Source organism: Triturus cristatus, chromosome 7, assembly GCF_964204655.1.
Source record: "Triturus cristatus chromosome 7, aTriCri1.1, whole genome shotgun sequence".
Lineage (NCBI taxonomy): Eukaryota > Metazoa > Chordata > Amphibia > Caudata > Salamandridae > Triturus > Triturus cristatus.
In genome coordinates this window covers 633,306-658,688 of record NC_140590.1, presented here as the reverse complement: position 1 = coordinate 658,688, position 25,383 = coordinate 633,306, and positions in this window count along the sequence as shown.

The following is a 25,383-nucleotide window of genomic DNA, read 5'->3' as shown; positions in this document are numbered from 1 at the left end:
TATTTCTTCACAAATGGGTTGGAGAGAGTCTCTATTTACACTGTACCTCTGGATCTACCTGAGCCGTTTTGACCTCCCAAACGGCTCAGGTAGACCCAGAGGTACCGACGGAGAGGGCGGGGCCTCCATCAACCTGAGTAACTACCGGGTGAGGTGAGGCTTACTCCTTGTGCAAAACAGGTAATACGACTATACCTCTTGCACGAAAGGATGTACACCGAGAAGGTTGTATTTATGCATTTTGTATATATATTTGTTTTGACACATATATTGTTGCAGTAGCAATACAGATATCGTTTAAGGTCCTGAAGAAAGCCAACGACTAGTGAGTCGGGAAGGCTGAAACATGTCGACCGTATTGTAGTGCAACCTATGTTTTCAAAGCTGTTTTTGCATCAATTTTTATCTTAAGGATTAGTAGGAATATTTCAAATAAACAATTTTCTTTCCTCTAACTCCTTTTTTAAGAAACTTCACTTTTTTGCACTGCAATCTTTTAATATAATTTTTGATATTCACTATAACTGAGCCAGCGATCCTTGCTGTTAATCCTCCTTCTTAGTTTCAAGTTTGGCGATCTGTTTGACACCCGCACCACAGATAGTACCTCTGTTATGGAGAGGTTTATAGTGGTGGGAAGGTTGGATATCCAGATGATGACACTGACCAGTTTCTGGTAATTGATGGAAATCCTTTTAAGTCAAACTGTACTTTAAGGTTTTTTGCATGTCTGTTGAGTTATCTCAGATTTTTCTTGAATGAATAGACCACCAGACTCCTTTGGTTTATGAATTATTGGACAGGGGATTGAGTTTGGTGTTGGTCTTTAAACATTCCCTAGGACCCCTGTTGATGGTGACCTCAGCTAGGCCTACCAGTGCAAGGGGTTCGCCGTTCTCTGCACAGAGTCCTCAGACCAATAGGAAGAAGTTGGCACAGAAACTGGAATAGAAAATACAAAGTTTAATAAACCTCATGAGGTGGAACTACATTCACACAGCACCCTTCGGTTTTGAGTGAAGTAGCACACTGAACAGAAGAAGCATGGTCCTTTTATACCCACACAGGGGCTGAAAAAGGCGGTACAAGTACACATGAGAAGAGTTATGTACATAGATGGTTATACAGAAACTGCACAGTCAACAAGTAGGATGAGTAATAAGTTGCTGACATCAGTTAGAACAGCCCGACAGTTCTATACTAGGAACAAGTGCATTCTACTAGCTAGGCCGATTTGAGCATGTGCAAGAATCTGGGAGAGGGAAACAGCAAATGGCCAGCACATAGCTAACTAAAATGTCTGCCAAGTACAAAATGGCTTTCAGCTCATGCAAAGAGATGAATGCAATCTTCAACAGACGGTCCTTTTAGCATGAGCTAAAGACATTTCCCATAATCCAGTAGCAATCAAACATCTCTTGCCTAGTCTTTCGCTTAAACATACATTGTTCCACATACTCAATCTTTCGTAAATCAAATGACCCATACATAGGCCAACGCAACTCAGGATCCTTACGAGTGTATTTATTCCATGATGCGCTGTACATTATAGAAGAAAGACCATTCTGTTGTAAATTGAAACAACGATGTGATTAAGCATTTACTAAAGACATTAATTCCCCTTTTATAGATCGTGTTTTCTCTGTTATGTTGACCGAAGTTGGACTCCATTTTGTATTGTCATGCTCTCACGTGTTCCCCATGAGAAGAGTCCAACCTCTGTGTTAGTTGCTCTTGCAATCTGCCTAGTAACAGTCTATAAATAGCTCCTTTGTCTATCTGGCACATGCCCAGACTTGACCACATCTGTTATCAGTTAGCCTTGCTTGACCACGTTTTCGCGGGCTCAAGGAGTGCGTTAGCTCCGCCCACATATTGATTCAGTATCGAAAATGACCATAAATGGTAATGTTCTTCGGCCTCATGTTGTATCCACCCACTTATGAGCCCCTCTGTTGTGTATAAAAGGGGACCATGTACGAAGGTTCTTTGTGCTACTCTATGCAATACTGAAGAGTGTTGTGTGGATTGTAGGACCACCCTTAAGGGTTAATAAATGCTGTCTTTGTACTTTGCAGTTTCCGTGCCAACTTCCTTATAGATTCCATTACAGGAGAGCGAACCCTTGTGTCCTGCGGGCCTAGCTGGGGCCTGTATTCATCAATTGGCGCCCAACGTGGGGCTCATCGGCGACTCGGATGCTCGAAGGACTGGTCGCGACGAAGGTGAGGAATTGAGCCGGGGACGTGATCACTGCCAGCGGCGCCTTAGCCCTGGCATCCCAAGGTTTTTCTTCCTTCCCTTCCGAGCTGACCGTCTGGGTGGCGCCGGTCCTCGACTGAGACCTCTTCTGTCGGTCTTGCCGTGAAAGCCGTTTGGGCGATTGTGGAGCTTGGCAGTTGGAATCTGGACTCTTGATTGGTAAGAACCGGTGTACGGTACTTGCTCCGAGTTTTTGAAGCCTGATCTGGCTATTTGAGTTTGATTTGTGATGACTAGTCATATTTTGTATTTGTCTTTGTGAATATATATGCGTTGCAACACATATAGGCAGGTAATGTGGAGAGATTTCTCCGGTACTGTGTAACTTTGAACGGCGCAACGATTAAGTGCCATTTTTCTATAATATTGCATATTTCGCATTATTTCTGAGCATGCCTGCTTTCAGCGCACTCCGTAAGTGGTGTTGCTGTTTTGGGAACCGGTTGAACCTCGAGGAATCTGCTCCAGCTCCCCCAGAGGGGACTCCTAATAGGGATATGTATGTGAAGCATGGTCTTTCTTCCATAATGTACAGCACAGTATGGAGGAAATATACAAAAAAAGATCCTGAGTTGCGATGGCCTTTGTATGGATCGTTTGATATACGTAAGATTGAGTATGTGGAACAGTGTATGTGTAAGCGGCGTGCTCGTCAGGATATGTTTGAGTGTGTGCGGTTGTGGGTGAAGGAGGTGCGTGAGCGAGAGAAGCGTGAGAAAGCGCTGTTTGATAAAGAACAACGGAAGAATGATCATGTGCGAGCACAGGAAGCGAAGCGTCGGGAGGACAGAGAGCAGACGGACAGGCAAGAGAAGGAGCGTAGGCTACAAGTTTCGGGACAATACGCTGTTCGGCAGCCACTTTATCCTGTCCTTAATAATCTTGATGATGATTTTTATTTACTAGATCGCTCTCCGCCCCCTTATGTCGGCGCATCTGCTCCGAGGCCGCAAGATTCTGTCCCGGGTACGGGTAAGGTAGATACGCGGTCCATGTTATCAGCCGAGCAAATGGCTGAGCTTCGGCAAATTTCCTTCCGTGCACTTAACGGCAAGATATCCATAGAGGAATTATTCCATACTTGGGGGCCGTGGCAGGAGAGAGATAAATTGTATTTTCTGGGTCATTTTGCGGAGGAAGTGATTGATGCTTTCCGTAAACGTTCTGGTGTTTTTGAGCCCGACGAAGTGTCATCGGATGCTAAAGCATTGCGTAATAGTGTTTTCTCTTTTTCTAAGGCTCCAGATATGGCTCGGCGGCTGTTCGCCTTGCGGGACGAGGTGCTGGTCTTTAAAGAGAAAGCGCGCCAGCGAGCAGGGGAGGAGAAGCAATCGGATTCGTGCACAACAGAGGGCCACTCATCCACCTCCCAGTCAGATAAGGATGACATAGTGCATGTTAAACCAATGCGAGAGGCGGCGCCTTTGTATGTTCCTCCTAAAGGAGCGGGGACTAGCTCGGACATTACCTCCGCCGATGCTAAGGGATATTTTGTGTATAATTGGGTTTACACTCCATGGCATAGGGCTGATGTTATGGCATTGAAGAATGCGCTGCCCGACCCCCGCAAGAATCCAGCGGCCTTCTATGAAGAAGTCGAGGGGGCCTTGAATTCTTGCGTTATGACTTTAGCAGATATAGATTTGTTCTTTGGGCTTATTCTACCACCAGATATGTGGCGATCTGTGCGAAAGGTAGATGATGTTGCCACTTTTAAGGCTCGATGGTCTGAACTGGAGGATGAGGATAGGGAGAGGAAGCCTGCGCAGAAACCGCCCCAGAATATTTTAGATCTCCCTGCTGCTATTGTGGCTAAGTTGAAGACAATTATCCCCCCTAAAAAGATTGACTGGAATATGTTAGCTGCATGTACACAGAAAGTTGACGAGTCAGTTGCGGACTTCTTTACGCGCTTTGAGGAGACGTTTCATGATTTTAGTGGACAGTCGCTTACCGACGATACGGGACGCCACCTCTTTGCGGATAAATATGTAGCTAATCTGCTGCCGGCAGTTGCGGCCCGTCTAAAAGCGAGTGAAAGTTCTTGGTCCTCCGCTACACCGACGGCCCTCCTGACTATCGCTCAGTATTATGAGCGTCAGGAGCAAGAAGCAAAGGGCCAGGAGGAAAAGAAGTCGAAAGATTTGAAAACAAAGGTGATGTTGGCACAAGTCTATGGCCCGCCTCGACGGGGTAGTAATAGAGGTAGGGGAGGATCTTATGGTCCTCCCTCGGGCCGGTCTGATTTGAATAGGAATCAATGTGCGTATTGTAAGCAATCGGGTCACTGGGTTAGGGACTGCCCGGTGTTGCATGCATCGCGTCAGGGGCATACCCCCGGTGGCCCGCGAGGTAGAGGGGGTTTCTCCAACTTCCGAGGGAATTCTAATGAACAGGCTCGTTTTGACTCTGCTGGGCAGCACCGAGATAGATCAAATGTTTTCGATCGCCAGCATCAGTATCAAGCGTCAGGGATTGACCGGTCGGGGTACCATGACTCTCAGCATGCATAGGAATGCGTTGGATGGGGGTTAGAATCAGTTGAGGTGCCGGTCGATCAGAAGGGCCCTTATGTATCGGCTGAAGTTTTGGGCTCTACTGATCAGTTCCTAGTGGATACTGGAGCGACACGTACTGCGCTATCTAAGCAATTGGTTCCGGGGGCTCCCCCATCCGGCTTAATGGTCACATCGGTAGGGTTTGACGGTACACTCTCCCGAAGCCCTCTTTCACAGCCCCTCATGTTTAAGGTTGATTCTTTTTCTGCACCCTGTCCGTTTCTGCTTGCCCCGTACACACCGGACAACATTATGGGTCTTGATATGTTAAAGCATTTTAGGGCTACGATCCGCTGCTCCCCTGCTGGTGTGCGGGTAATATTGAATGACAATTACCCCCGATCTGAACGGATGTGTACGATGTCAGAGGATGCGCTGTTATCTACCCTCCCTCGTGCGTTGTGGGCGACTTCGGATAATGATGTAGGACAAATGGTGATTCCACCGGTCCACATTAGCGTCCAGGAGGGGGCGGTGTTACCACGCCTCCCACAGTACCGTATTTCCCAGGAGGGGGAGGAGGCTCTCACACAGATAGTGCAGGATTTGATAGCGGTAGGGGTAGTGGAGGAAGTCCCCTATAACATTTGTAACAGTCCGATTCTTCCCATATTGAAAAAGGATACGGATGCCAGAGTTTATCGATTCATAATTGATTTGAGAGAGGTGAACAAGATCGTGATACCTCAATACCCAGTGGTTTCTGATATCACGACATTGCTTACCTTGGTCCCGCCTACGGCGACCATGTTCTCAGTGATTGATTTGAAAAATGCCTTCTTTTCCATTCCCATTCACCCTGATAGTCGATATCTTTTTGGGTTTACATTAAATAATAGATCTTATCGTTTTTGTAGGATTCCCCAGGGCTATACAGAAAGTCCTAGCATTTATAGTCAGGCTTTGAAACGACAATTGGATTCCTTTATTCTGCTCGAGGGGGTCGCCCTCATTCAATATGTTGATGACATCTTGCTGGCGGCTGACACTCTGGAGTTGTGTGAGAAAAGTACGTTATCCTTACTTTCTTTTTTAGCGTCCCACAATCATAAGGTATCTAGGAAGAAATTGCAATTCTGTAGACCAAAGGTGACTTATTTGGGTCACCTTTTGTCTAAGGAGGGACGTGCACTCACACCGGATCGTATCCAAGTAATTTTGGATACACCGAGACCGTCCACACAGAAGGATGTGCGTGCATTTTTGGGCCTTGTTTCCTTTTGTAGACAGTGGATATTGGGGTTTTCGCACATAGCTAAGCCATTGTTAGCCCTTTTGACAAAGGACACGCCTATCCCAATCCCTTGGTCAGATGAGTGTGATACTGCTTTTCAGCAACTACGACAGGCCCTTTGTTCAGCACCAGTGTTAGGGACCCCTGATTATGCAAAACCCTTTTCGTTGTATGTGCATGAGAAAGATGGATGTGCATTGTCAGTTTTAGTGCAGATGCACGGCGATAAGCAGCGCCCTTGTGCATATTTTTCGGCTGTGCTTGATCCTGTCGCCCGAGCATTACCAGGGTGTTTTCGCTCGGTTGCGGCGACAGCTGTGTCAATACGCCAAAGCGAGGGAATTGTGTTATCTCATAAGCTGTTGGTATTAGTTCCCCATGCTGTTGATGCCCTGCTTAATCAAACAAAGACACAGCATTTGACCAGTGCCCGTTTAACGGGATATGAGTTGACACTTTTGGCTCCTCATATTACGTTGAAAAGGTGCGTAACGTTAAACCCGGCAACATTGTTGCCATACCCCGAAGCCCAGCCTGAGGCGCGGAAAGCGCATGATTGTATTCTCGTGACTGATGAACAAACAAAGGGTCGTATTGATCTCCAGGATACGCCCTTTCCAGATGTAGATGGAGAACTGTGGGTGGATGGATCCTGTCTGAAGCTACCAGATGGTACGACTTCAGCAGCATATGCAATTACCACATTACAAACGATAGTGGAGACAGCACGAATACTGCAGAAATCAGCTCAAGCAGCGGAACTGATAGCATTAACACGAGCATGTGAGCTCAGTACAGGACTGTGTGTGAATGTTTATACAGATAGCCGCTATGCCTTCGGAGTAGCGCATGACTTCGGCCTACTCTGGAAGGAGAGAGGGTTTTTAACGTCACATGGAGTACAGATAATGCATGGAGAGTTAGTTCATAACCTTTTAACTGCATTGACATACCCAAAGAAAATTGCCATCGTTAAGTGTAGCGCCCATAGGAAAGTGGTTGATAAAGTTGGAGAAGGGAATGCGTTAGCGGATCGAGTAGCACGGGAGACTGCGATGCAGCCCGGTACTACTGCCATGTATGTAGTGAAGTCACAGGTGGAGAGATGGCATGATGCGAAGGAGGAAGTGCGAGAAATGCAAAGGACCGCTTCTGACAAAGAGCGGGAACAATGGGCTAGTGAGGGAGAGTTGGATGATGAGGGCTGCTGGAGAAATAAGCAGATGGATAGATGGAAATTACCCACGGCCTTTGTACAACCTATGGTTCAGATGGCACATGGGCTAGCACATGTTGGAGCTTCCGCAATTGTGAAATTGCTTACCCAAGTCTGGGAGCATCCAGAGATTGCTAGCACAGCAAAGAGGGTGGTGCAGACTTGTATGATTTGCCTGAGGTATAACCCAGGAAAGGGTACTCGAACTCCAGCAGGAGGGTTTGTGACACCCACTGCACCTTTTGAGGTTCTGCAGATGGATTACATCCAATTGGAGCGCTGTAATAATCTGAAGTATGTTCTAGTAGTGGTCTGCGCTTTCAGCAAATGGGTTGAAGCGTACCCTACGAAAGACAATACGGCGATGACCACTGCGAAGATGCTGCTGAAAGAGTTCTTCCCTCGGTATGGCGTCTGTAGACTTCTGTGGAGTGATAATGGCCCTCACTTCGTAGCGGATGTTATAAAGTACGTCTTGAAGGGCCTAGGCATCACACAGAAGTTCCACGCCGTGTTTCACCCTCAGTCTGCAGGCCTAGTTGAGAAGTATAATGGTACACTGAAGCTTAAGATTGCCAAAATTCAAGCTTCGACGTCTTTGACTTGGCCAGACGCTCTGCCACTGGCGTTATTGTCAATTAGATCAGTACCGCATTCTCGAACTGGCCTTACGCCATACGAGATCGTTTTTGGACGCCCAATGAATATTTGGGGTCCACCAAGACCTAAGGCTGTGTATGATGTACCTTGTGTAATGATGAGCGATTATCTGGCACAGCTAACGGATAACTTGGTTTCTATCCATCAACAGGTCCGAGAGGCGCTCCCTGATCGGTCTACCGGCGAAGGACATGGTCTCCGGCCTGGTGACCATGTCATGGTGAAAGTCCTCGACAGAACGAACAGTTTGGAGCCGAGATGGGTGGGCCCTGAGCATTCTCTCCTCGCAAAGAGGACGGCTGTGCGAGTCTCCAACCGAAAGAATTGGATCCACTCTCTGCACTGTAGGAAGGTGCCGCCCGGATTGGTGGAACCTGCCGTGCTGACCGATCAACGAGAAATTTTGGCTGCAGAGACAGGCCATGCTGCGGAGCCAAACGCCACTGAGGAGCTCTTTCCGGACCACGCGACTCCTGGAGGAAGGCGATATCATCTTCGACCAAGGAAGTGAGTTTTCCAGTACCGAGATATACTGTCAGAACGGCCCTTGGGTTAGTGAAACGGAGAGCCGATGAGGCAAGGGGGGGGGGATCAGCCCTGCATTAGTGTAGCGACACCCGTCTTGGCCCGCTGGTGAAGAAATCAACCGCTGCCCAAGGGGAAGAGTTCTGACAGACTTTTAGTTTCAGGAAGATATTGGGTTTTATTTTTGCTTTGGTATGGAGAAAAAGAAAATCCTTTGTGCATTAGGGTTCATGTTGACAGTAGCCATTGTTGGGATAACCACATGGTTCGTGGAGGATGTAACTCCCGCTCGGAAGATTCTTGTGTTGACAACTCCGGTGCCTGAGGAGCACTACTTTTATACATTACCGTATCAAGAGTTGAAGCATCGACAATCTTACTTGAATAACACTTTCATCCAGATGTTGCATCATACCCACGTTGCTACGAATGCTACGAACTGTTGGATATGTGGGATGATGCCAGCTCATCAGAAGAAAGGAGGAACGCCATTTATACCACTTCCTTTCTCTCATAATGGCTCTTGTAGAGCATGGTATACTTTGCTTTTTGCCACTCGGAAACCGACAGTGGGACGATTGCTTTTTAGACTTAATAAAGAATGCCATCAAGACAAAAATGGGTATCCACAAGCGAATGGGACAATTTGGGAGTGGGAAGAGTACCGACCAGACAATGAATCCATTCCCTACATTTTCACGAATACAAGAGACACTGTGGGAAAAGACAAATTTGTGATCCAAGTAGCACAAGCTCAAGCGGACCTGTGTGTCCAGAGTGTGGGTTCCATCCCTGTTGGTGTTAGTGATTGCATTACTGTTTTGAATATTGATGGGTTGAACAATAGTACCTTCTTGGCCTCTCATAATACGTATTTTGTGTGTGGAAATAAAGGTTATTACCGTCTGCCGGCTGGGTGGTCTGGGGTATGCTATGTATCATTTCTATTACCTCCTGTATTCCTAGCACCCGCATCTTATCATAAGGATCTGAAATTATTGAATAATGTGACTGTAAATAGGTATAAACGTACTTTATCAATTGATGATGTAGATCAGACTGATACCAGTCTGCAACAGTATATTGATTTTAACTTAGGACTGTTTTTCTTTGTTGGAGCTGCCCTGAACAGTAGGAAGATCCGAAGGTTAACAAGAGTGGTAGAAGCTGTGACAAATCAGACTGCTGCTGCTCTTGGGAATCTTACGGAGGAATTGCAGATCACTAGAATTGTTGCATTACAGAATCGTATGGTATTAGACGTTATGCTAGCTGACAGAGGAGGAGGATGTAAAATTATTGGAAGTAGCTGTTGTGTGTTTATCCCTGATCATACGCCATCAGTTTATAATGCCATCAATAAACTGCATAAAATTGCAGCTGAGATCCATACAGAAAACGGCACTTGGTCCTTTTCTGGATGGTTTTGGGCGTTAATTACTGCCTGGGGATGGAAGGTTTTAACTGGTCTCTGCATTATTGTGGCGGTTCTGTTTTTGTGCTGTATCTGCGTTCAATGTGGTCCCTTGCTCTGCTCATTATGTGTATCATTCTGTATCCCTGATAAGAAAGCTATTGCCGATGCTGCCCACCAAAAACGTTTAGCTAAAGAAGTTGAAGAAATGATGACAATTGACATATATGATGATTATCCTAACAAACCGGATGTCTTCAGTAAATGCTGAAAGGGTCGTCTGTTGTAAATTGAAACAACGATGTGATTAAGCATTTACTAAAGACATTAATTCCCCTTTTATAGATCGTGTTTTCTCTGTTATGTTGACCGAAGTTGGACTCCATTTTGTATTGTCATGCTCTCACGTGTTCCCCACGAGAAGAGTCCAACCTCTGTGTTAGTTGCTCTTGCAATCTGCCTAGTAACAGTCTATAAATAGCTCCTTTGTCTATCTGGCACATGCCCAGACTTGACCACATCTGTTATCAGTTAGCCTTGCTTGACCATGTTTTCGCGGGCTCAAGGAGTGCGTTAGCTCCGCCCACATATTGATTCAGTATCGAAAATGACCATAAATGGTAATGTTCTTCGGCCTCATGTTGTATCCACCCACTTATGAGCCCCTCTGTTGTGTATAAAAGGGGACCATGTACGAAGGTTCTTTGTGCTACTCTATGCAATACTGAAGAGTGTTGTGTGGATTGTAGGACCACCCTTAAGGGTTAATAAATGCTGTCTTTGTACTTTGCAGTTTCCGTGCCAACTTCCTTATAGATTCCATTACAGGAGAGCGAACCCTTGTGTCCTGCGGGCCTAGCTGGGGCCTGTATTCATCAATACTTAATATACATATCCCTATTAGGCGTCCCCTCCGGGGGGCCGGTAGTGCTTCATCTAGTCTCAAATTGGTACCACTACAAAAGCAGCACATCCTATGAAGTGTGCTAAAAACAGGCATGCCAAAAATAGTGCAGAATATGCAGTATTATAATCAAAGTAGCACTTAAGGTACCTTTAGTACGATGTGCCGTTCAAATCAATTCAAATAGAGAAAATTCTCCTCATTACCTGCCTATATAGATTGCAATCCATATATAAATCACATAACAAACCAAGTTGGCCAACACCAATTCCAAAATCCAAAAGCCACAGTAAGTGTTACTAAACTACCTTACCAATCCCAGGCATTAAAACCAACAGCAAGCGCCACAGAGGGACACTTACCAATCACTTGGTGTCCAGGTTCCAACTGCCAAGTTCTAAAATCGACCAAATGGTCACTGCACGGTGAATCAACAGAAGAGATCTCAGTCGAGGACCGGCACCACCTGGATGGTCAGATCAGAAAGAAAGGAAAAACGCCGTGGTTGCCAAGACTCAGGTATCATTGGGCAGCGATCGCGTCCACAGCGAGATTCCAATCCTTCGTCGCGACCAATCCTTTGGGCACCCGAGTCACTGATGAGCTCCAGTAATTGGGCGCGAATTTGTTGATGGTGACCTCAGCTAGGCCTACCAGTGCAAGGGGTTCGCCCTTCTCTGCACAGAGTCCCCAGACCAATAGGAAGAAGTTGGCACAGAAACTGGAATAGAAAATACAAAGTTTAATAAACCTCATGAGGTTGAACTACATTCACACAGCACCCTTCGGTGTTGAGTGAAGTAGCACACTGAACAGAAGAAGCATGGTCCTTTTATACCCACACAGGGGCTGAAAAAGGCGGTACAAGTACACATGAGAAGAGTTATGCACATAGATGGTCATACAGAAACTGCACAGTCAACATTTAGGAGGAGTAATAAGTTGCTGACATCAGTTAGAACAGCCTGACAGTTCTATACTAGGAACAAGTGCATTCTACTAGCTAGGCCCATTTGAGCATGTGCAAGACTCTGGGAGATGGAAACAGCAAATGGCCAGCACATAGCTAACTAAAATGGCTGCCAAGTACAAAATGGCTTTCAGCTCATGCAAAGAGATGAATACAATCTTCAACACCCCCTCTACCTAGTATTGGTATATGCATGGTTGGTTTCCCAAATGAATGGAGAAGATGCCATGATTGTGGTGGTAGTAGTAGACACTGGCAATATCATTTGAAAAAAGAAAGAGAAAGTCACTTGACTGAGACAGACTGTGGGAGGAGTAGTAGAACAAAGTAAAGTACAACATGGGTGGGCAAGCAGAAGAAGATCCTTGCCCTGCCTTAGTTGAAATTCAATTAGTGTTGCTTTCACCACATCTGCCCCAGCAAGCGTGTGATCAATTGTTGGTGTACATTTAATGTAGTTACATCACACCTCAATATAAATCACACAGCCTCGGGGGAAGAGGGTTAGAGATTGATGAATGGATGGGAAGGGGGGTTTTGGGAAAGGTTTGACAAAGAAAATCAGACAGTATGCATGGAAACAACAAAAGTAAAACACAATCTTGTAAGAGGACCATGATCCATTATCAAAGAAATCTATAAAGTGAGAAAAAGGAAATGCATGCATGCTGATGAAGAGAACTTGATGGTTAATGATAACACACAGTCATAAAGATTGAAGAGAAAAAAGGAATCAAATAAATTTAAAGACGAATGATGAATGATACTAAATTTACTGTATTATCCTGGTCCAAATGGGGAGTTGCATCATTCTTGTCATTCCTCTTGGTCCTCCCTTCCATGGACACTCCGCACATCAATCTTGGGTACCACTGCCTGCCTGATGCAGATTGGTAAGGAAAGTATGAGTTGTTTCTCCCACTATAGCACAGGTTAAAGGCCGGCCTGTAAGTGTAGATTGAAAAACAAAAGGGGTATTGAAAAATAACTGAATTAAAAAAAAAAAATTCAATTACAGTGGAGTGCAAGAAGAGAAGACAAGACTCTTGAGAGAACACTTTCAGACTGAGGTGGCTTGGATAGGATACATAGTGTCTACTCTATAGCATTAAGCTACAACAACAATGGGACAGGAGCCAGCACAGCCACAGAACAGGCCAACCACGGAACAGGCCAGGCACCCTACCCCCATTTACCTTACATTTTGACTGAGCCAGACAAAAGGCATATGCACTGCAGCAACCTAGTATTTTCCAAATGAAGTGACTAAATCAATGCGCCACTGTCCCTCATACCACTATACTCTACTCCAGTCCACACCACTACACGGACATGTAGCCTAGGTCCGCTGTGGTTCTTGTTCAAACTGTTTACCTTTTAAGGCAGTCCATGAAACGCAGTTATTCCATCAATTATCTCCGATCCAACTGACTGACTGTGTGCAAAGATAGTATGCTCAGCATCACGACCGTGTGGTACGTGTTCTCCAACACCAACTCAGTCTGTAGTGACTGATTAAGTTTATAATATATTCCATATTACAAAATTGCAACGGATATTGGCCGGCACCTGCAGTAGTAGGAGTACAATGTGGTTATTAAACAACAAGGAAACATTGACTGTCACCTGAGTCACTTTTACTTTGTAGATAAACTAGTATAGTTCGACTTCATGCACATTCACTCATAGTCAGCAAGCATCCAATGCAATGCATGCCATCATTCAAAATACTCACTCATTACCTGTCTTGCTGTTCTCTTTGGCTGTCAGATCAGATGCCTGCCTAGCCTTCTGACAGTCAGTGATGAGTTTCTTACGGCTTGGAAACAAAACGGAATATAGCTGTAGTCACCTTTCACTTCTTATGGAGGGACTGTTAGAGGCAACATGTATTGTACTATTCTCCATCTCCATCCAATGTCTGGATTGCTAGAAATGTATTTAGGGAGAGTAAGGAAGATGGAGCAGGACTCTGAGGAGTGGAGTGGATAGTTATGCACAGACGTGCAACTCCAATAGGGAAATAAAAAGAGGAGACTGTTGATGGATTTGTTGTGATTAGATTTGAACCAGAAAAACAGATACACACACAAATAAAGGAAGGAAGAACAATTTGAAAGCCTAGTTGTCAGGGAAGAGGAGCTCGTCCTCAAAGTCTGGTGGTTCGGACAGAAATACGTAATGTAAGAACCCATTACTTATGTCATTGAAGTCGCTCTCCTCTTCCTGCTGTGATTCACGTATTTTGTACTCCGGTGGTATAAAGTGCTGTTTCATTTTGATTATGGTCAACCTCTCCACGATTGTGGGCGAGAGACTGGTCCTTTTCACAGTAAAAATGGCACCAGCAGCACTGAAAACATGCTCTGAAGAGACACTTGCAACAGGGCAAGCCACATACTTTATCGCCAGCCTGCTGAGCACTGGCCATTGGCTTCTTTTCCCATACCAATACACCAATGGGCTTTGCTCCATGAAGACCTCTGTTGTGTCATCTAGATAGGCCAGAACCATTTGCTCAATGTTCAGGGGTTCTCCGATTTGCTTGGCCTCTTTTGCCTTCGCATCAGTAATGGACGTACAAAACCCTTTCCGTAGAAACCAATCACCTGCTGTTTTTTTAAATGTGGCTGATGATCCTGTTGGTGCTGTTGTTGATGTTATTGCTGGCAGTGTTGTTGACTGCTGGGAGGCAAAAGCACTGCTCTCGGCCTCTGAAGTAGAACTTGACTCTGGGTGCCCTGTAATACTTTTTCTGCCCTGGGGTGGCGGGCCTCTAATTAAGATCCGTTTGTTTTCAAAGTCAGTGGCTTCCTCAGCTATCAAAGTTTTGTACTTGGCAACATCCACTTGTGAAAAAGGAATTAGTTCATTACTGCTCAGCAATAATTTGTAACGTGGATCCAAGATTGAGGCAGTAATGTAATGTCGATGTGACACAATGTTATTTTGAATCCTTGTATTGTCAGATAAGCGAGCGGCTAAGGTGTCCGCCAAATAATATGCGTCTACTTTGTCATCCACACCTGCGTACATTTCTAACACCTCCTTCAGCTCTTGCTCTAGCATGTACAACAATGGGATAGCTTGGCCCATAGTACAGTCATCCCTGCTGACTTCACGTGTGAAGACCTCAAAAGGAAGTAGCAACCTCAACATAATCTCCTACGCCAACGACACTCAGCTGATCCTCTCCCTCACCAAGAACCCCCTCACCGTCCAATCCAACCTCCACCTGGGAATGAAGGCCGTCGCAGACTGGATGGAGGACAGCTGCCTCAAACTGAACACAGACAAGACGGAAATCCTCATCCTAGGGTCCAACCCCTCTGCATGAGATGACTCCTGGTGGCCCACGTTACTGGGATCCTCCTCGGCACCCACCGACCACGCACGCAATCTGGGAGTCATCCTCGACTCGAAACTCTCCATGACCAAACAAGTCAATGCAGTCTCCTCCACCTGCTTCAACACCATCCGCATGCTCAGCAAGATCTACAGATGGATCCCGACAAACACGAGGAAAACAGTCACCCAGGCCCTAGTCAGCAGCAGACTTGACTACGGAAACGCCCTCTACGCCGGAGCCTCGTCCAAGCTCTTCAACAGACTACAGAGAATCGAGAACGCCTCTGCACGCCTGATCCTCGACATCCCTCGCCGCGACCACATCACCCCCCACCTGAGGAACCTGCACTGGCTCCCAGTCGACAAAAGAATCTCCTTCAAACTCCTGATCCACGCACACAAGGCTCTCCACAAAACTGGCCCAGCCTATCTCAACAGTCGGCTCTCCTTCTACGTACCCAACAGGAAACTCCGCTCCAATGACCACGCCCTGGCCATGGTCCCACGCATCCAGAGAACTACGTCCAGAGGTAGATCCTTCTCCCACCAAGATGCCAGGACCTGGAACACCCTCCCCCTCTACCTGCGACATACCAAAGACTTGCTGACCTTCAGGAGACAACTCAAGACCTGGCTCTTCGACCAATAGCAGCAGCATCCCCCCCAGCGCCTTGAAACCCTGACGGGTATGTAGTGCGCTTTACAAAATATTGATTGATTGATTGATTGATCTCTGTCAGGCATTTAACGAGGTCCCATTGGGCCACCTCAACGGTCATGCCTTTCACAGTAGGATCTCCTGACCTTTTCATGACATAAGCATTGAGTGGTATGTACTGCTCAAACAGACGCTCAAGCATGTAATAAGTTGAGTTCCAACGTGTTGGCACCTCCTGGATGAATGCTTTGACTGGCATTTTATGCTCACGTTGAATGACCCTCAGCTGCTTCCGTCCTTTAAAAGAATGGTTGAAATGTGTGCATATTCTTCTGCAGGTGGTCAGTAAGTTGCTGACTTTGGTTTCATTTTTCAGAAAGTCTTGAACAGCAATGTTAATGCAGTGTGCCAAACACAGGACCCTGAAATAGCCACCATCTTTCATGGCCCTAACTACATTACTGCCATTGTCAGTGGCAACAAAACCAATGTTAAGCCCTCTTTGTCGCAGCCACTCAAACACCTTGCTGTTAAACTCATCCAAAATGTTTGCAGCAGAATGAGATTTCTCCATAGCAAACATGGCTACAGTTGCACGTTTGCGAGTGTCTTTAAAAATCTCAGCGGTTTTAACAACACCTTCAGATATCTTATCTTTAACATACGAAAAAGAGACCCGGTGTGCAGTGATGCACATGTAATCAGTGGCTTGGCAACTGGTCCACATGTCTGTTGTCAGGTGAATACTCTGAACAGCACTCTGTTTTAAGGCTTTTCCAAGCAATTCCAGCACGTCGTGATGTAGTGCTGGAACAGCAACTCTTGCGAAATAGTAGCGGCTGCGAACCTTCCATTTTGGGCAGATGGTGGTCACAAATTCAAGAAAACCCACCCCTTCAACAAAAGAAAGGGGGAGAAGGTCCAGTGCTAACATTTTAGCCAGCTTCGCATTGTACAAATGTGATATTGGGTGGTTGCGTCCGTACTGCCCCTCCGGCCTAGTAAACATGCTAAGAATGGTAGGCTGCGTGGTATTCCTTCCTGTGCTCAATGTCGTACTTTTTTTAAAAGCAGTACTCCTTGGTGTCTCAGGCTGACTCTTACTCTTGTGCCACTGAGATGTTGCTGAGCATGTGGGCGTTACCACTGCAGTGCTGGGGACAGGGCTACTTTGTGTACCACTACCACAGAGAATGTCTCCCTCTTCTTCTTCTTCCTGTTCCACGTGAGCGGACTTTCTACTCGTTTAGCCCCAACAGCAATGGTTCTAGTTTTTATGCGACTAAGGTGCTCCTCCCACTGGATTGCGTGGTGTTTTTTCAGATGGTTCATTTGGCCTCCGGTACCATAGTTTGTACCAAGCTTACCACGACTAACAGAGGTATGACAAACGGAGCAAATAGCAATGTTCTCCTCTTTTCCGCTAATCGTAAAGAAGTCCCACACTGGGGAGCTTAACTTTTGTCTCCTGCTGGAGGTGCCACTTCCAATGCCGGATGAACTTTAGGGTGTGTGTTGAATTTGACTCTGTGCAGTACCACTACCTACTTCTGCTGAGGTGGTGCTTGTGCTGGATGTAGGACGCTGCCGGACCTTTGCTAATGTAAATATAGAAGCTGGAGGTCGTGTTGGTGTTACCTGTGTTGGAGGTATGCGTGCTACATCCCTCGCAGCCATTTTGGATAGTGTAAAAATGTCTCCATCTCCTCAGGCCCGGGAGTGATGTTCGTGATGACTGGCTCATCATCATCATCATCATCATCATCCTGCTCTTCTACATCAACATCCATAAGTGTTGCTTTCTTGAACCTTCCTTTTCCCATGCCTGCTCTTGTGACGTGTCTCCCTCTCAGACTCAGTTTGTGGCTTCCAAGTGGCATCTAGATCATCAGAAGGGGGGCTTGGCAAAGAACTTGTTGTACTAACCCTCCTTTTCCTTGCTGGGGATTTGGAAGACAATGGAACTTCTGAAGGAGAGGCTTCCTCTTCTTCCTCTGCATGAGGCTCAATTTCCTGAACTGCCCCTACTTCGGGAGGAACTACAGCTACTATTGCGGGCGGTGGTTGCGGCTGTTGTTGTTGACCACTTATCTGCTGTGTTCCCTCCTGCGTTGATTGTGGACTACTTTGAGATAGCGATAAGTTGAGTTCAGGCTCAGCATCACTGCTTTCCACCATTAGGCTGGCTACCTCTTCCACACTCATCTGCTTGGGCCTGGGTTGGTGGGTTGGGCCCACTGATGCGGAGGTGCTGCCCCCAGCTTGGCCCCCGGACACCGCTGCTGCAGGCGTCATTTTTGGTGTCCCAAAAAAGGTTTTGGGAGGCACACCAGACTTAAGTGACACTTCCTTCTTCTTCTGTTCCTTCTCCTCCATGGCAACTTTCTTGGTACCGGAGGACCTGCTACCTGCTTTCTTTGGGGGCATCTTCTTCAGATGTCAAAACAGCACTCAGTTGCACAAGTTGCAGAGAAGGCTGGTCAGGTCACTTACACGTCACGTCACGTCGTGTACAGCAGCAGGACGTCGGTCTGGCACCACAATGGTCGATGATGATGACACACCTCCTCCGTCCTTTGTGCACCTAAAAGCAAAAAAGCCAGAAGAACATCAGTCAAAAGATCAATAATATAATATATAACTTCTTAGTGTGTGCTGGGTGGTCACAATTATTAAATTTTATTAAGTCAGTGAACAACAACAGTATAGCCATTTATGAGACTGACAGGGCCAGGGCTCCTGGTGTACTTGTACTGTGTACACTCAGGAAGAATAAGAATAGCAAAGAACAAAAACATAAATGTAGTGTAGCCTGTTTGCCCTAAATAAATATTTGTGCATCTTATGGGATGGATGCAGCATCAGGGAGCAACAACAACGAACATATACACATAAAAACTAAAGGCATTTATTTACAACACCCAAAAAGTGAAATATACCCCAGAAAAAAAGGAAAGCCGACATTTTACAATTCAATCCAAAGCCATACATGATGTTGAAATTTAACGCACAACACAAAAACAGTTGCTTAACTTCCATGCACCCGTGATGATTGATAAGTAGTACCCCTGGGCCTACTGGCAGACTAGGCCACAAGCTTGGAGGCCTATGGAAAAAGCACAGTGGCTGGTTCCACAAAATGGCCGCCACCACATGGCCAGGCCACTCACAAAAACAAGAAAAGGTCAGGAATACAAGACAGACAATGCAGGCCTATTGCAAAAGCACAATGCCTGCCTCCACAAAATGGCCACCACCCACATGCTCAGGCCACCCACCACAATAATAACAAAAAAGTTATTACAAAGGACGGGAACAGGAAGTTGTAGTCTCTGTGGAACTTACTTCCTCTCCTAAAAATATTTAAAAAAAATAAAAGTGACTGTGCTCCAAAACTACAGCAGAATGACAACCTGAGGAGTTTTTTTAGCAAAGTGCACAAAATCAGCGTTTTCGAGAAGGTTTTATGTTGCTCGTGAGATATTGTTTGCCAGATTGCAAATTCTGCGTGTTCGGCATCGCGAACTGTACAAAAAGTTGTTATCGCGTGCGCGAACACTCATATTGAGAGCGCGAAAATGACAAAAACTGTAAGTCTACATTGTCGCGCTGTGCAGAGTTACCAAAAGTACGCAAGCTGAATCCCTAGGGCTACCTACTGGCTGAAAAGCCCTATTTATTTAACACACACCCAAAAACTGCAATTCCACCCCAAAAACACCTTTTGCAATTCAATCCAAAGCCATCCATGGTGTAAAAATTCAACAGACAACACAAACTGTTTTTATGCACCCATGATTTGAGGATGACTACCTCTGGGACTACTACTGGCAGACTAGGCCACACGCTTGGAACAGAATGGCAAAAGCAAGCACACTGCTTGGATGGCTCCACAAAATGGCCGCTACCCACTCACAACAACAAGTAATGGAAGACAGACAATGTAAGCCTATGGCAAAAGCACAATGCCTGCCTTCACAAAATGGCCGCCACACACATGGCCAGGACACAACAACAACAAGCATAAGCCAAGGGGAACACAGAAAAGAAATGCAGGCCTTTATGGAAAAAGAAGCATACACTACTAAACTACCACCACAAAATTGCCGCAAGTCACATGGCCACTCACAGTCACAACAGGCCATGGAAAACAATCAACTGAAGCAGGCCTATATATGACCGGACAAAGGAGGCCTGCTAAACAACACAGCTTTAATACAAAAATGAAAATCAACAGGGCTACGAAAGGATTGGAAAGAAGTTACACATCAAGCACACACATCCAACAAAGGTATTTCACACACACACACAAACAGTGAAATACACCACAGACACATTTAGCATTTCAATCCTATGCCATCCATGCCCTACATAATGTTTCAATTCAACAGACACCACAGGATCATGGACCCATAGGTACCCTACTGGCTGAAATTGCAAAGAAAAACAATTAGGCCCCTATTGAAAGTACAGGCCACCCACAACAATAATTTTTAAAAACAATGAAAATCCCAGAAAAATGTAGGTACAAACAAGCTCCAATGAAACAAACACACCAATTCTCCAACTTACTTGTATTAAATTAAATCTCAAATCAAAAAGTCCTCAAATAAATCCAATCCAATGGTATGATGCAGCAGACAGACCCAAAAAGTGATCCTTCCAGCTCCAAATCCAAATGAAAGTGAACAGCACATGGACAAAGCACTGGGAGGAGCCTGCTGGACAGGAACAGGAAGTTGGAGACTCAGGGGCACTTCCTTCCGCTAGAAAAAAAGAGTAAAAAAAATTAAAGGACTCCTTACACAAAAGACTACAGCAAAATCACAATCTGAGGAGTTTTTCTGAGCAAAATGATCATTTTAGAGAAGGTTTTATGAAGCTCGAGAGATATTCTTCGCCAGATTGTAGTTTTTGCATGTTCGGGATCGCAATCTTACCAAGACAGCCGGCGGAAGTCAGCTCACGCGCCGGAATGACGTGTTCGCGTTCGCACACTCTCATGGGCTCAGGCAGCCATATTAAAAATCTCGTGGCACACGCGAACGGACAGAAAAGCGAGTTGGCTAACGCAAAATTATGGTAAGACATTACCGCGCGCGCGAGAATGAATATTGAGCGCGCGTGGAAGCAAAACTACTACGCTACGCGGAAGATTGCGTACCTAAACTTCGCAAGCTCCGCGAGCGGAGCGTAGTTCAACGCCCAGCCTTAATCCATAACCAGAGGACAGGTCTTAAAGTGGGATGAAAAAACTGGGGGTCTCTCAAAGGGGCGTGGCCAATGTCATTAAGGGCGTGGTTTAAAAACACATAAGCTAAAAATCTGTGCTAGGCATAGTGTGCCGATCGACCTGTATTTTGCTGTTTCTGTCCTTGCATCCAGATATAGGATACAACTAGTAAGATCATACCTACAGGTCAGGACTATTGGCTTCGTCAATGGTTGTTAGTTGCATTAGATAAATAGGTAGAAACTATGACTTGTATATAATTTTGAAAAGTTTCCACTTAAAGCCCTGGTGACACCATCACAATGTTGCTGCTCCTGAGTTTCAAAAAGAGAAGGGAAATCCAGAGAGAAAATGTCTCTCTTTAAAGGATTTCCCTTCCCCTACAAGGCTCATCTGGCATGACGTCATGCCGTAACTTCTTCACTAGTGAGAAGTGAGCAGTGTGAGCACGTGGACATCAATGTGCCTGCTGTCACTGCAGTCTAGAAAAACAAGCATTGGCATAGCCAATAGTTCTCGCTTTTGGGTTCTTATAAGTGTTTAGCCATGCAACAGTTGCATAACTAAATACTTATAAGGTCCCAAAAGCGAGGCCTGTTGGCTATGCCAATGCTTGTTTCTGTTTATTACTGCTCTGTAGTAATGGCGGCGCACGGGTGCCACCATTACTACATAGAAGTAATAAACAGGAGAAAAAAGAACTGGCATCAAAGCGGCCGCAAAAGTGAAAGTGATCGCAATCGCGATCAAACATCAAAGCAGCCGTGCGGCCGCGAAAGAGAGGCGCGCGCGCGCCCGTACACATGCACTGTAGCTCTAGGCTACAGTGGTAGCACTTTTTTGAGCCCTCACAAAAAGTCTCGCCAGACCAGCGCATGCGCTGGGTCAGGCGAGACCTAAAAATGGACCGCCTGTGTCAGGGTACAAAACAGAGCCCGATAGAGACCCGTTTCGAGGCCCCCTTAAATTAACTGCCAGTGCTCAGCACCCGTGAGACCCGGCCCACTTAAGGCCCTGCCAGAGGACCATAAAGTGTAGTTGCCTACCTGAGCAAAGGGCACCCAAATCTTAGTAGCCAAGGCCAGAAGGGGTGGCCCAGCCCAGCCTCCTCCGGGCTCACACAGGCAAAGATGGGCCGGCACTTGACCCGGTCTTCGTCTGTGAATGTGGGCAGGGTGCCGTAGAGCAGGGAGCCTAATGCGCTCAAGAAACATTAAGAGCTGACAAGCCCCTCATCTAGCAAGCGAAGCAGGTGAGATGGAGTCCCCAAGAAGCAGCATATATACAGGAGCCATTATTTAATCTGCTAGTTGTTCCACCTGTCAGTCTTAGGGTGGTCTCCCCCCAAACGTTTTTCTTTGCACACCTTTTTTTGATGCATTAGTTTTTGTTGGCCTTAGGACCCTGTGCAGGTTGCCACTGCTAACCAGTGCTAAAGTGATTGATGTCTCTCTCCATCACATGGAAGATTTGGTTTACATCTGATTAGCACACTTAGGGGCAGATTTACAAGCCCCTTGCGCTGTCAGTACGTCACTTTTTGTGACGCACTCACAGCGCATTTCTCAGCCCCATATTTACAAGACCAGGAAAAGCCACCCGCGTGACTTTTCCTGTCCTTGTAAATATGCCCCCTTTACACGCAGCACTTTGCGTGAAAGGGGCGTTCCATGGGTGTTGCTCTGGGTGTTCCCACGCGACACCCATAGAACCAGACACGTTTCCAGATTTACGAGAAATCTTAAATCTGGAAATGCTTCAGTTTGCTACGCCAGGCGCAATGAGGAGAAATGTTTTCATTTTTCTCCGTTTTTTCCTCTTTTAATGCGTGCTGCATTCTACAGCACGCATTGAAAGAGAAAAATGCCCATAGGTATTGTTTTCATGCAGGAAGGTGCTCCTTCCTGCACAAAAACAATCTCCCCATGACGCAGGCATCCTTGCACCATGGTGCAAGGGTGCCTGCCCTGGTGCATGGCAGCTGTTTGTGCGCCAGCGCAGGGGAGAGCACAGGAATGAGACATATCCTTGTAAATATGTCGCATTCCTGTGCTCTTAAAATGCTGCCGCGTGGCGCAGCCAAATAGCTTTTGGTGCCGAGTTGCAGCACTTTCTTGTAGATCTGCCCCTTAATTTACCCATAAGCCTCTAGTAAAGTGGTACCATAGGTACCCAGTTCCTCTAAATTAAATACTACTAGTAGGCCAGCACCACGGATTGTACCACCCACTTAAGTAGCCTTTTAAACATCTCAGGCGGCTTGTGAGTACCGGCATGTGTGCAGATTTTAAACTGACATTTCGGCCTGGAAAAAAAACGTTTGCTAGGCCTAAACCTTGCTTTTTATGTCACCGCCTAGGGAAGTACTTAAAAGCCCATAGGGCAGTATATTTAAAAAGTAGAACATGTACAAGTTTATATGTCCTGGTTGTGAAAAACTCTTTTGTTTCACTACTGCAAGGCCTGCCCCTCCCATAGGATAACATCGGGGTACCTTATTACATTCTTCCCTCCAAAATACCCAGTCTCAGTAGTTATTGCACCCATTACTACGGAGCAAGGTAGGTGCTGGAAGGTGAAGCTGACCTCCATCACCTCCATTCTGCTGGACATGGTGTCTGTTTAGTGGGGGGGCTCTTCAGGTGGACCCGGGGGACTGCACCTTCCGAACCAGGTATTGAAGGGGTCATAAACATGCAGTGAACATTATAATGATTGCTGCAAGGGGTTTAGAAGTTGCCTTGTTATATTTTTAAGTTGGTGGGTGTTTATATAGCATATGCTTTATATTGTATGTATAGATTCTGTAAGGTGCACATCATTTGTATAAACTGTACTGATACTTTATAGTACTGAATACTTCTGTAGTATGTCCGTAAAAGGGATCTCTCAGGGGTGTGCTCCAACTGTAATTGTGGGTAACCATATGTGCCTATTTGTCACAGGGCTTGAAGTAAGGAGGCCTCAACAAGCACTGGGCCTCCTATTTACCCTTGGGAAATGTATGCGTCCCCTTAAGTGCCTCTAGAAAAATTGCGCACCATAGATTCCTTAGGTACTGAACTTAAAACAGTTTCTTTCAAGAGGTTTACACCCACAATCTTCAACCAAAAATTCTTAACCTGCTATATTCCCTAAAATCTTGCATGAAAAATTGACTTTCAATAACACTTTGCTTACTTACTTCCATCATTTATGTTTTAAATGTATCTCTGCTTCCCTTCTACCTTCTGCATACCTTTTTTCTGCATATACATTTCTCTAAATCTCCTGCCTGTCTGTATCAAGCTCTTGTGGAAACCATACCAATATCTATTGATTCCAGTAACCAATTTATTCTCGCGTATCTCCTCTAATGATCACCTCTTTGTCAATACCACAAAGAAGCAGAAATGGAATGAGCATGAAAAACTAACCCTAATAACTAATGAACCGATCACTAACTTTGAGCTCCAGGGTAGCGTGCTGCTCGCCCTAAAGCACTTCAATGTCTTGTCAGCAGTAGTAAGCGCTATATAAATGCAATTTAAGTTTAATCGCAGCCAATGTACAATTGGGGCAGGTAAAGAGATTGGGTTTGAAGTCTAAAGAACTGTAATTGAAAACCCTCTTTAATTGCAAAGTCGAATTTGAAGCCAAAATTCTAAAAAAAATACCAATTTTTAGAAAGTTGACACTTTCTTGTCCTAACCATTTGGTGCCTACAGCTTGTAACCTGGGTGTAGCTGGCAGTTGGTATTTGTGTATTGCCCCCAGACTGTGAGAGAGACGCAAGAGAGGTGTAGGCAGGATGGCCCACTCTGACTTAACGAGGGGGTGGAACTGTCATCTACCACACTGGCATGTCACAAAGACTCTGCCTGTGCTCACGGACAAAGGTTTTCCCATTACTCTTTTGTGTACCCAGACAAGCAGGGGCCACAGAAGGGTGGATGGAAGGGGAATTCTGACATCTTAGACCTCAAGAAGCTTCATGCCCAACATTTCAGTACACATGTGTGTGAGAAGGTGGCCTGATATATGCTGTCCACTAGTTCTAGTGGGCACCTTGTATCAGTCCAAACAACCCCTTATGGTGATAGGTTAAAGACAACCTTTATTGAAAGCTATCGTAGTGGTAGCTATGGAGAGCAGCCTTCAGGCTAAGTCTTGAAGGAATGTAAAGCAGCTTGTTTTACCAGTCTTTAATCTCTTGAATGATCAAATGAAAGGACAACCACACTAGGTATATATTTAAAATATATGTATTTAGGTTAACACACACCCCTCTAATCTCTTTATGAGACTGGAGTTCAAAGTACTTAAGTTACAAGATAGCAATCCTTAGTAATAGCACAAATACACGTTTGGCCCCTAGGGGCGTACCAAACCATATACCAAAAAAGTGGTATAAGAACCACG